Here is a 13,551-nt window from a genome sequence, read left to right on the forward strand (position 1 = left end):
ATAACGTTGGACAGGTCTTTTGTGTCCTTACCGATTTTCTGTCTGTTACGTATATTACCAATAGAGGAGTGTTAAAGGCTCCAAGTTTTGTGTTTACTATTTTTCCTTGCAATTCTGTCAAATTTTCCTTCATGTATTTTGAATTATTAGGTGCCTACACATTTAGAATGGAGTCTTCTCTTGATGATTTGACTAACTTATTATTGTGTAATATCTCTTTTCATCCCTGGTGGTATTCATATTTTGAAGTTTGATTGATATTAATTTTGCCACTCAGGGTTTTTTTGCTTAACGCTTGTATGGCATATTTATTTCATACTTGTACTTTATGTCTTTATTTAAAGGGAGTTTATCATAGAAAACATATAATCGGATCTTATGTGATTTTTTAAAAATTCAGTTTTATTTATTTGTTTAATTGAAATATTGGAGTGACATTGGTCAATAAAATTACATGGGTTTCAGGTACGCAGCCCTACAGTACATCACCTGTGTATTGTACATGGGTTTTCCACCACGTGTCCAGTCTCCTTCCACCACCGTTTGTACTCCCTCTACCTTCTTCTCCCTCCCCCCTTAAGCATTTCATTTTATAATCTTTGTCTTTTACTTGCTCTGTTAAGCACTAGTATTTAATGGTATAATCAATTTGTGTTTTTGTCTACCATTTTATTATTTGGGTTTTTTTTGTTCGGTTTGTTTCCCCATATTCTGTCCCTCCCTCCCTCCCTCTTTCTCTCTCTCTCTGTCAGTCTCTCCCCTTCCTCTCTTATCTGTGTCCTTTTTCTGGTTTGTTCCCTGGAAAGTCAAGCTTCCTCAGCCTCCCCAAGTTCCATTCTCTGTTCTCTCAGGGCAAGGAGACCACCGTACTCTATTTGGGTCCAGTCCATCCTTCCTGTGTCAGGGGGTGGTAATTGCCTCCAGGTAGAAAATCACAGCAGGGCTGGGGTCTACCACATTTACTTTCTTGAAGGGATTGTAGTCCTGTGCTACTAAATGCCCAATGACAACAGATTTTTTTCATTTGTTCAATTTCTAGTTACCTATTACAAAGGGCTAATCCTGTGCTTGTTACTCCATCATGGCTGGGAGCCAGATAATGAACTTTGAAATCACAGCCATATTGGCCTAGATGCAGATATACCATATAGATCTGTATGAAAGGTGCTCATCAAACAGAAACTAGGCAAGGGAATTCTTTGTATAGATATATATATATATATAAGTTTGGACTTTTGCCTGAGAAAATGTTTATGTATTGGTTTAATTTTTTTTTACATTGAATACTTAACAAGTTGAGTGAAATTCAAGTTCTTTCTTCTAGGAGAAAGTCCCAATACTAGTTGGGGAGGAAGGGCAGACAAGGCATGCTAATACACAACTCCAGTGAAATGCAGCACTTGAATGCTGAATAAATGATGCGGTCATAGTGGTTCAGTGGAGGCTTGGGGAGGTCACTTCTTGGTGGGGTGATTAGGGACTGTTTCATTCCATACCTCCAGATCTCCAAAACCATTCCCTTAAAGGCTGATGAGCTCTACTTTTTCAGTGCCTGATGGGAGGGGTGAAGTTCCTCTAAGACAGGAAATTATAGCTGTGGAATTTTAGAAAGGATAAGCTTATTGCCTGTCGGCAGGGGGTCAGGTCAAAGGATATCTACCGAGAAGATGATTTTCTTTTGGTATTGAGGTAGAAGTGAGTTAGGAAAAAACTTCCAGACGGAGGTGATTTGAGAACAGGGCCGTGGGGGAGTACAGAATTAGACTTGGAAAAGAGAGGTGTGAAGGGCCCTCCAAGTTGGAGCAATAGCACAAAATAATGCTCAGAGGAGGAACAATTGGTTAGTGATCAGAGAGAGAGAGAGAGAGAGACAGAAGGGAGAAGGAAGGGAGGGAGGGAGGGGGAACTCTGACTGTGTGGGGGGTATGTGAAGAAGTAGGACTGGCCAGAGCAGAGAGTTTAAGGTGTTGCATCAGAAACTCTGAGTCAGAGGTAGGGCGAGTCAGGAATTTATATTTGATGCTGAAGAATCAGAAATTGTTTAGTTTTGAGTAGGGAGATGCATGATGACTGCATGTAGACTGCATATTCTTTAGATAACATGGATCTGTCATGGGTCTTAGCCTGGACTTCAGAGAGGCAGGAGGACTGGGGCTCTGAGAGGCTGTTGCCCTGGCTTAGGCATCAGGAGCTCAGAGCTTGGTCAAGAAGTACCCTCGTGTAAGAGGGACAAAAAGCAAGGAGTCAAAGGCCAAAGGTTTTGGCCTGGGGACCCTGAAGACTGATGGTGTTACTGATGAAGGAGACAGTTGGGAAGAGGATCTGATCTGGGGAGACAGTGGCCAACATGGTGACAGTCGTAGTGGGCATCCATCTGAAGATCAGGTTATCTCGTATGCACGTGAAGACAGGGATGGAAGCAGGCACAGGTGACAGGCCCAGGCAGAAGACATGAATGTGGGAGTTAGTTACTTGGACCCGGTGGCTTAGTTGTTGGGAACAGATTCATTTTCCTGAGAAGAAAGGGGAAGGAAGGTCACAACTTGGGTTTAGGAAAGTTCAAAATTAGACAGTAGAATGGAGTCACTGATGTTACGAGAAAGAGCTTTCTCACACGAAGGAAGAGAGGCCACTGGATGGATCGTGTTGTATCATGGAAGTGAAGGGTGACGAATGTTCCAGAGAAGGGATGGGAAGGCCGTTGTGTTTGGCCCAGACCCTTCTGGAGAGCAAGGCTAGGCAGAAGGAAGTTTGGAGGGAGTGCTGAAGAAATCGAAGCACAATGTGCTTATATAGTCATTTATTCTGAAAAAGCAAGGAGAGAAAGATAATGAAATAAATGTCAGTGATGTTAGAGGTTCAGTAGAATGAAGGAAAGACATATTGAAAGATGAAACTTCTTCGTGTCGAAAATCAGAAAGGCAGAAGCTAGAGAGGAAGGAAGCTTTGGGAAGGGAGGGGAGAGTTGTGTAATAAGACCACTCAGCCTGGGCACTTCGGATTCTTGTAAAGGCCTTAGATGTGTTCCATCTAGGCCCCTGTCAGCTTCTGCAGTCTCTTCTTGAAAGAGAGTTCCTGCCATCTCATCTTTTACAGTGTTTCTGGGAGATGGGGATCACTGTTTCATGAGGCTGCTCTGTGCTTGCTGGACAGATCTGTCGGGAAAATACGTAATACTAGCTAAATTCTGCTCCTTTGTAACAATATTAATGACTACTGCTACCACTCAACAAATTTTACACAGATTATTTACACTATTTGATCCTCACTGTAACAAGGTGTGGTTGATATATTATTATTCCCATTTTCCAAGTAAAGAAACTGAGGCCCAGGGAGATTAAGTAACTGGTCAAAGTCACATAGCTAGTAATGAAAGGATGTGGTATTGAATCCCAGCCTGTCTAACTCTACCCCTGTAAGCTCTAAGTCTTATTCTCCTGCTTGTGACTGTCATTCTGCCTTCAAGTGTTGTCCTTTCTCCGACATGAGGGTCTTTTAAATGTTTAAAGTCAGTTGTGTCACATACCCTGGGTAAGTTCCTTTGTCTCCTCCTCCTTTTTTTAAACCTTCTTTTTCTTTTCTTTTTAAACTTGTTCACTCAACAAATAATTATTGATCACTTTCAATATATCAAACACTGTGGTAGGAGCTGCAGAGATAGCAATGAATGAGACAGACCAGGGCTTTGCCCTCATGGGGTTTACAGGCTGGCTAGGGAAGCGTGTTAAATGCGCAGGTGAACAAAAATAAGAAACGGTGACCAGTGCTGTGAAGGAAACGAGCTTCTCTGACCCGCCTCGTCACTCTTCCTCATGCGCTCTGGATTTCAGTGTTCCCTGTGCTTTCCTCTTTCCCCCTGACAGTCTCTCCTCATAAGGGGTGGAATTCTAATGAGGACAAGTTTCCACCACTAATCTGACATTCTTGGAGCACAGCGAGGCTCTTAACTTTGTGTTAATGCAGCTTAGAGGTGGGAGTGGGCAGAACCTCCGCAGGAGACTGGAGAGAAGGAAAACAACTCCCTTCTCAGAGACAAGGAGACGAGTGTGCAGAGGAAGACAGAGAGCTCAGAGTGGGGCAGACGGTCATAATGTGTCCCATGAAGTATGACTGAAGGTCATGCTGAATAGATCACAAAGCCATGCATTCTACAGGTCTTGCCTTTCCCTTCATGCTCCAGGCTTTTGGTACCTACACATCTCCTTGACAAATGTGGCCGAGAGAGGAAGCCCAAAGGTTCACTCAAAACACATGTGTCAGCTAAGGAAGGAAGACCCTCCCCTTCTCTCCCCTCCTCTCCCTTCCTCTCCTCTCTTCCCTGCCTTCCCCTCCCCTTCTCCCTCTTCTCTTTCCTCCCCTTTCTTCCCTCCCCCTCCCTTCCTTTCCTTCATAGTATAAGTCTCAATACCATAATTTGAAAAAAGCTGGTTGGAGAAAAATGTCAAGAAGTACAAATGCAGATTTGATACATCTGACCTTTCTTCTCTTCAGAAAAATAAATGTCGAATAGCTTAAAATGACAGCCAGGATGACTAGAGATTATTTATATGCTTAAATAGTTAGGGAAGAAACATAATTTAGACATAAGTCTACTTTACGTAAAGTGTCTGACCTATGAGGATCAGAGACACTTTTAAGGGACCAGTGTGAGCAGTGATGTTTACATTTCAGGAAGCAGAACATGTGAAAAATCAGAACAGATTGAAGTGCTGAATGATTTCTGATAGGTAATAAGAACATCAAGATAGTGTTTTGCAATGTGAAATTGTGTTTGGATTTTCGTATTTGTGTGGTGCAGTATGTTGGCATTCTAGAGAAAAACCCACAATCTACATGCCCTTTCTTTTGATAAAATACAATATTTTATAGTATGTGCATTTTTACTTGTATCTCTCATCCCCATTTTACTGAAGACATTTTATTGTTAAAACAGAAGGAGGGAGAATCATCTTGCTCCAGCTGTGTAAATCCTGATAGGAGTGTAATCCTCCAGCCCGGAGTGTAATTCTCTGCTCAGCCTCGTACTCAATTATCATCAGAAGCAGCAGCTTCCCTTTCATAGTGGAGGCTCTGAAAGGTGGTTTGGCTTTTAAAATAACTGTGAACATGAGTTAACCCATTTACTTCCGAAAGGCACAATATTGCACTGTGTTAAGAAAATAGAACGTAAAGTTAGTTCTGAGTCTGGTACCCAGCTTCAGAACTTACTAGTTAAAAGTTTTTAAGGTAGTATGACAATAACTTAATTTTTCTGCTCTTGGCATTCTCATCTCTAAAACAGTGATTATTATAGAATGTGTTTTATAGGGTTTTTGTGAGGAATAAATGAGATAATATAAGAAAGAGTAGAGTATAGCACCTGCCACATGGTTAAAACACTGAAAATATTACCCATTATCTTGTTTTATTACTGTTGTTTTATTTAAAAAAGGGCTTCTCTCCTTATTATTTTTGGCTTTCTTTTCATATCATCTTTGCTAAAATCTAACTATACTCAAAATTAGTTTACCTTGTAAAAATAAACAAGCAGAATATCCAAAAGAAATATTTAAATATTGTAGACTAAAGCAGCCTGTTTTCTCAAACGGCTAAAGTCATCAGAAAATCAGTGTCATCCTATTGTGTATTTTCTAAGGATTGTATTAGGGATCAGGAAGTCTCATTTATTTTTAATGCCAAATAATTTTAGTTAAGTCATGAAGGTTATTTCTAAATTATTTTTTAATTTATTTGTAAAATTTTTATTATATGTTTTACAATGATACTTTTTATTAAATCATTTTTTATTGTTGTTCTATTACAGTTGTCCCAATTTTCCCCTTCTGCCCTCCTCTGCCCATCCCACCTCCCACCCCACGGTCAGTTCCCACACTGTTGTCCAGTGCACGGGTCATTCCGTTACCATTTAGTTACCTTATACTGTCCTCCCCCTGCAATGACCGCACCATTGTCCATGTCCGTGAGTCTTTTTTCCTTTTTGCTCAGTCCTTCCACTCCCTAACCTCCCCACTCAACTTCACTGTCATCTCGCTCTCTATCTATGAGTCTGTCTCTATTTTCCTTGTTAGTTCAGTTTTTTCATTAGATTCCACATATGAGTGAAATGTATTTGTCTTTCTCTGTCTGGCTTATTTCACTTAGCAAATGTTCTCCAGGTCCATCCATGCTATCTATTGCAAGGGGTAAAATTTTCTTTTTTAATGGCCAAGTATTGTTCCATTGTGTAAATGTCCCATAGTCGTTTTTTTATCCACTCATCTGCTGATGGACACTTGAGCTGCTTCCGTATATTGGCAATTGTAAATAATGCTGAGATGAACATAGGAGTGCTTATGTTCTTTTGAATTAGTGTTTTGGGTTCATTCAGATATATTCCCAGAAGTGGGATAGCTGGGTCAGAAGGAAGCTCTGTTTTTAATCTTTTGAGGTATCTCCATACTGCTTTTCACAGGGGATACACCAATCTGTATTCCAACCAACAGTGAAAAAGGGTTACCTTTTCTCCACATCCNAAAAAAGGGCTTCTCTCCTTATTATTTTTGGCTTTCTTTTCATATCATCTTTGCTAAAATCTAACTATACTCAAAATTAGTTTACCTTGTAAAAATAAACAAGCAGAATATCCAAAAGAAATATTTAAATATTGTAGACTAAAGCAGCCTGTTTTCTCAAACGGCTAAAGTCATCAGAAAATCAGTGTCATCCTATTGTGTATTTTCTAAGGATTGTATTAGGGATCAGGAAGTCTCATTTATTTTTAATGCCAAATAATTTTAGTTAAGTCATGAAGGTTATTTCTAAATTATTTTTTAATTTATTTGTAAAATTTTTATTATATGTTTTACAATGATACTTTTTATTAAATCATTTTTTATTGTTGTTCTATTACAGTTGTCCCAATTTTCCCCCTCTGCCCTCCTCTGCCCATCCCACCTCCCACCCCACGGTCAGTTCCCACACTGTTGTCCAGCTCCACGGGTCATTCTGTTACCATTTAGTTACCTTATACTGTCCTCCCCCTGCAATGACCGCACCATTGTCCATGTCCGTGAGTCTTTTTTCCTTTTTGCTCAATCCTTCCACTCCCTAACCTCCCCACTCAACTTCACTGTCATCTCGCTATCTATGAGTCTGTCTCTATTTTCCTTGTTAGTTCAGTTTTTTCATTAGATTCCACATATGAGTGAAATGTATTTGCCTTTCTCTGTCTGGCTTATTTCACTTAGCAAATGTTCTCCAGGTCCATCCATGCTATCTATTGCAAGGGGTAAAATTTTCTTTTTTAATGGCCAAGTATTGTTCCATTGTGTAAATGTCCCATAGTCGTTTTTTTATCCACTCATCTGCTGATGGACACTTGAGCTGCTTCCGTATATTGGCAATTGTAAATAATGCTGAGATGAACATAGGAGTGCTTATGTTCTTTTGAATTAGTGTTTTGGGTTCATTCAGATATATTCCCAGAAGTGGGATAGCTGGGTCAGAAGGAAGCTCTGTTTTTAATCTTTTGAGGTATCTCCATACTGCTTTTCACAGGGGATACACCAATCTGTATTCCAACCAACAGTGAAAAAGGGTTACCTTTTCTCCACATCCTCACCAGCACTTCTTGTTTATTGATTTATTGATGATAGGCTTTGATGCTAGATGATACCTCACTGTGGTTTTAATTTGCATTTCTCTGATGATTAATGACATCAAGAACTTCATATGTCTATTGGCCCTCTGTATGTCCTCTTTGAATAAGCAGCTATTCATGTCCTTTGCCCATTTTTTCAGTGGGTTCTTTGTTTTTTTGGTGTTGAGTTTTGTTAAACTCTTCATAAATTTTGGATATTAACCCCTATCAGATGCATCAGATGTTCTCCCATTCTGTGGGGTGTCTTTTTATTTTGTTGATGATTTCCTTTGCTGTACAAAAACATTTTAATTTGATGTGGTCCCATTTGTTTATTTTTTTCTTTTGTTTCCCTTGCCTGGGGATATACATCTGATAAAAAATTGCTATGAGCAATGTCCAAGATTTGGCCGCCTATGTTTTCTTCTAGGATTTTAATGGTTTTGGGTGTAACATCTAAGTCTTTGATCCATTTTGAATTTATTGTGTGTGATGTAAGAAAGTGGTCTCGTTTCATTTTTTCTGCAAGCATCTGTCCAATTTTTCCAACATCATTTATTGAATAAACTATCTTTAGCCCATTGTGTGTGCTTGCTTCCTCTGTCAACTATTAATTGACTATAAAGGTGTGGGTTTATTTCCGGGCTCTCTATTCTTTTCCATTGGTGTAAGTGTCTGTTTTTATGTCAGTACCATGTTGTTCTGATTACTATGGCCTTGTAGTACAGTTTGATTTTGGGTAGCATGATTCCTCCAACTTTGATCTTGTTTTGCAGGATTGCTGTGGCTATGTGGGGCCTTTTGTGATCCCATATAAATTTTTGAAATATTTGTTCTTGTTCCATGAAATATGTCATTGGAATCTTGATAGGAATTGCACTGAATCTATAGATTGCTTTGTGTAGTATGGACATTTTAATGATGCTAATTCGCCCATTCATGAACATGGTATTTGCCTTCCATATATTCATATCTTCTTCAGTTTCTTTCCTCAGTATCTAATAATTTTCCAGATATAGGTCTTTTACTTCCTTGGTTAGGTTTATTCCTAGATATTTTATTCTTTTTGAAGCATTTGTAAATGGGATTGTTTTCTTGATTTCCCTTTTGGTTAGTTCATTATTGGCATATAAAAATGCAACTGATTGCTGGGTATTAATTTTATATTCTCCTACTTTGCTGAATGTATTTATCAGTTCTAGTAGATTTTTTTTGTGTAATCTTGGGGGTTCTCTATATACAGAATAATGTTATCTGTGAACAAAGACAGTTGTATTACTTCCTTTCCAATTTGGATGCCTTTTATTTCTTCTTCTTGTCTGATTGCTGTGGCTAGGACCTCTAATACTTTGTTGAATAAGAGAGGTGAAAACAGACATCTCTGTCTTGTTTCCAATTTTAAGGGGAATGCTTGTAGTTTTTGCCTGTTGAGTATGATGCTGACAGTGAGTTTGTCATATATGGCCTCTTTTATGTTTAGATAAGTTTCCTTTACTCCCACTTTGCTGAGAGTTTTTAATTATAAATGGGTGCTGGATTTTATCAAATGAGTTTTTTGCATCTATTGATATGATCATGTGGTTTTTATCTTTCCTTTTGTTCATGTGGTGAATCAAATTTGATGATTTGTGAATGTTGTCCCAACCTTGCAATTCTAGAATAAGTCCTACTTGATCATGGTGTATGATCTCCTTGATGCATTGCTGTATTTGGTTTGCTAATATTCTGTGGAGGATTTTAGCATCTATGTTCATCAGGGGTACTGGCCTATAATTTTCTTTTTTTGTACTGTCTTTATCTGCTTTTAAAATTAGAATAATGCTGGCCTTGTAAAATGAGCCTGGGAGCTTTTCCTCCTCTTGAATTTTATGAATTACTTTGATAAGAGGTGTTATTTCTACCCAGAATATTTGGTAAAATTTTCCTGTTAAGGCCTCCAGGCCAGAGCTTTTGTTTGTTGGGTATTTTTTGGTAACTGCTTCAATTTCACTAATCTGTTTGTTCAGATTCTCTGATTTTTCCTAATTTAGTTTTGGAAGATTGTATATTTCTAGGAATTTATCCATTTTGTCTAGGTTGTCCAGTTTGTTGGCATATAGTTGTTCACAATTTTTCTTACAGTCCTTTGTATTTCTTTGGTGTCAGTTGTTATTTCTCCTTTCATTTCTGATTTTATTTATTTGGGTCATTCTCTTTTTGTCTTATGAGCCTGGTTAAAAGTTTGTCAATCTTGTTTATCTTTTCAAAGAACTGCTCTTGGATTAGATGATTTTTTTTGTATTTTTTTAGACTCTATTTGCTTATCTGCTCTAATCTTTATTATTACTTTTCTTCTCACTTTGGATTTCTTCTCTTTTTTTTTGGTCCTTTTTCAAGTTCCTTTAAGTTTAAGATTAGATTGTTTATTTCAGCTTTTTTTTGGTCTTTCTTTTCTTTTCTTTATTTTATTAGCCTGTAATGCTATGAATTTCCTTTTTAGTATTTCTTTCCATGTGTCCCACAGATTTTTGGATTGTTGTATCTCATTTTCATTTGTTTCAAGGTATCTTTTGATTTCTTTCTTGATCTCATTGTTGACTCATTCACTGTTCAGTAACAAGCTATTTAGCTTCCATGTAATTGTGTGTTTCTCAGTGTTCTTCTAGTAATTGATTTCTAGTTTCATAGCACTGTGATAAGAGGTGATGCTTGATATGAGTTCAGTCATCTTAAATTTACTGAGACTTGTTTTGTGTCCTAATATGTGGTCTATCCTAGAAAACATTCCATATGCACTTGAAAGTTATGTATATTCTGCTGCTTTGGAGTGGAATGCTCTGAAGATATCAATTAAATTCATTTGATCTAGTGTGTGGCTTAAGGCCACTGACTCTGTTGATTTTCTGTCTGGAAGGTCTGTCACTGAAGTCAATGGGTTGTGAGATCCCTAACTAGGACTGTATTTCTGTGGACCTCTCCCTTTTTGTCTATCAAGATTTGCTTTACATGCTTAGGTATTCCTAAATTGAGTGGTAAAGGTTTACCAGGTTTATATCCTCTTGTTGATTATTCCCTTTATCATTATGTAGTGTCCTTTTTTATCTCTTACTGTGGCCTTCATTTTAAAGTCTATTTTGTAGGATATAAATATTGCTACCCCATCTTTTTTTTCCCTTTCCATTTGCATGGTATATCTTTTTTCATCCCTTTACTTTTAATCTCTGTGTATCCTTTAACCTGAGGTAGGCCTCTTAGAGGCAGAATATAAATGGGTTTTGTTTTCTTTCAGTTTGCTGGTGGATGCCCAACCAACTGAGCCACACTAGCCAGGGCTGGGCCTTGTTTTATTATCCATTCATCTACACTATGTCTTTTGGTTGGGGCATTTAAGCCATTTAAATTTACAATGATTATTGATAGATATGTATTTATTGCCATTTTATTGATAGACTATTTTCCTCTTCTTTTTCCTCCTCTCCCCCTTCTTCTTCCTCCTCCCCTTTGTCTTATTCCTGCTCATCTTCCTCTTCTCCCCTCCTTCTTCTTCTTCCTGTCCTTCTCCATCTTCTTTCTCTCCTTCTCCATCTTCTTTCTCTCCTTCTCCATCTTCTTTCTCTCCTTCTCCTTCTTCTTCCTCTCTTTCTCCTTCTTCTTCTAGCAAGCCCTTTGACATCCGTTGCAGTAGTGGTTTGGTGTTAACATACTCTTTTTCTTGTCTGGTTAGCTTTTTATTTTCCCTTCAATTTTAAGTGGTAGTCTAGCTGGGTAAAGTAGCCTTGGTTATATAGGTCCTTGCTTTTCATCATATATAGGTCCTTAAATATTTTATGCCATTCTCTTCTGGCCTGAAAAGTTTCTGTTGACATATCAAATGATAGTTTAATTGGTGCTCCCTTTAGGTAACTACTTGCTTTTCTCTTGCAGCTTTTCGGAGTCTTTCCTTTTCTTTAAGCCTTGTCATTTGAGTTATAATGTGTCTTGGCATATACCTCTTTGTGTTGAACTTGTTTGGGACTCTCCAAGCTTTCTGGATTTGTGTGTCTTTTTTCTTCACCCAATTAGGGAAGTTTTTGGTCACTATTTCTTCAAATAGTTTCTTAATCCCTTGCTCAGTCTCTTCTTCTGATATTCTCATGATGTGGATGTTGTTACATTTCATATTACCCAAAATGTTTCTTAAGCTCTCCTCATTTTTTAATTCTTTTTTCTTTTGCTATTCTTCCTGGGTGTTTTTCTTTTCTACCTTGCCTTCCACATCACTGATTTGATCCTCTGCTTTATCTAACCTACTGTTTTTTCCTTCCAGTGTATTATTAGTTTCAAATATTTCATTATTTCCAATTGGTGCCTTTTTATGGTTTGTATACCTTTTTTCATGCTGTTGAGTACCCTTATAATCATTACTCTAAACTCTCTGATAAATTGTTTGCCTCCTTTCATCTAGTTCTTTTCTGGAGAATTTTCTTGTTCCTTCATTTGGGGTCTGTTTTTTTTCCCCTTCTCATTTTAGCAGCTTCTTTGTATTTGTTTCTGTGTATTAGGTATATCTGCAAAGATTCTGGGACTGGCCTATGTCAGATGGTGCTTGTACTGGCCCTGAGCAACCTGTTTGGACCTATCTGTGATACACAGATTGTGGCTCTGTCTCTTGTGCCTACGGCATGCAGAAAGAACCAAGCTGCACACCAAGACCAACTTTTACCCGCACCAGCCCGGGAGAGGGTCTGCTAGTCTCAGAGCTCCCAGAAATCTGCTTTAGTTGTTAAACTAATCAGTGATATAGCCTTAAGCTGTACTCAGCAGTTTGGATTAGATTCCATAGTTTGGGGCAGAGTAACTCCTAGGACTGGGGGGCTATTGCTTCCTCTCAGGCTGATGCCTCTTGGAAGGGAGTACTGTGCCTAAGAAAGATGGCTTCTGCAGTATGGGGGATGACTCAGCACAGGGATCTTGGTGGCTGTTCCTTCAGTTCTCTCCCCATAGCCACCAGCCCCAGCCTCTACTCATGTGTCTCTAGTCCACTTTTCTCTCCCTATGCTACAGGCCAGGGTAAGAGTCTGCAGTAGAAATTTTGTGTGTTGGTCCTTTAAGAGACTATCTGTGCCTCTAGCTGTCTAACCACGGTGAGCAGAAACACTGCTGCTTTTTGCAACTGGATGCTATCTGGGTTCCTCTCCCAGATCTGGTGCTGTAGGCTGGGGAGCCCAGCTTGGGGTTTAGACACCATGCTTCTCAGGGGGAATTCCCCAGCTACTGAAGTATCCCTCTTGGGAGCCCAGACAATCCTCTTGCACTTCCTCTGCATTTCCTACCAGTCACATTGTGGTGAAGTGTTTCCTTTTGTCTGTTCTTGGTTATGAGGCTTCTCTCCAGCTGGTGTTCAGTTGGTCATTCATGATTTCTCTGTAATTTAGTTGTAATTCCACATTGGTCCTGGAGGAGATTAGTGTAGCTTCCACTTATTCTTCTTCCATCTTGGGCCTCTACCCAGACCTACTTTTGTCTTCAAATAAATATTCACCCTGCTCGAGCATTGAAGACACACTAGGAACTGCAGAGCGGGGTTGTGAGCAGAACTGAGCAGAGCATGCATGGGCCTGGGCTTGATATGTTTATTATAAGATCTTTTATTTTCTTTTTTTAAAGACTTTTTTAAAGATTTGATTTATTTTTAGACAGGGAAAGGGAGGGAGCGAGATAGAGAAACATCAATGTATGGTTGCCTTCTACATGGTCCCCACTGGGGACCTGGCCTGCAACCCAGGCATGTGCCCTGACTGGGAATCAAACTGGCAACCCTTTGGTTTGCAGCCCACACTCAATCCACTGAGCTACACCAGCCAGGGCAAGATCTTTTATTTTCATAGTGGAAAAATCCTTATTTCATTATCTATGAAGTTTGAAAAGCTATGTGACTTGAGGCAATGGTAGGAGGGAAGACAGTTCTAGACCTC

The sequence above is a fragment of the Sturnira hondurensis genome, unplaced genomic scaffold (genome assembly GCF_014824575.4).
Source record: "Sturnira hondurensis isolate 20B ecotype Veracruz unplaced genomic scaffold, ASM1482457v3 Scaffold0016663, whole genome shotgun sequence".
Lineage (NCBI taxonomy): Eukaryota > Metazoa > Chordata > Mammalia > Chiroptera > Phyllostomidae > Sturnira > Sturnira hondurensis.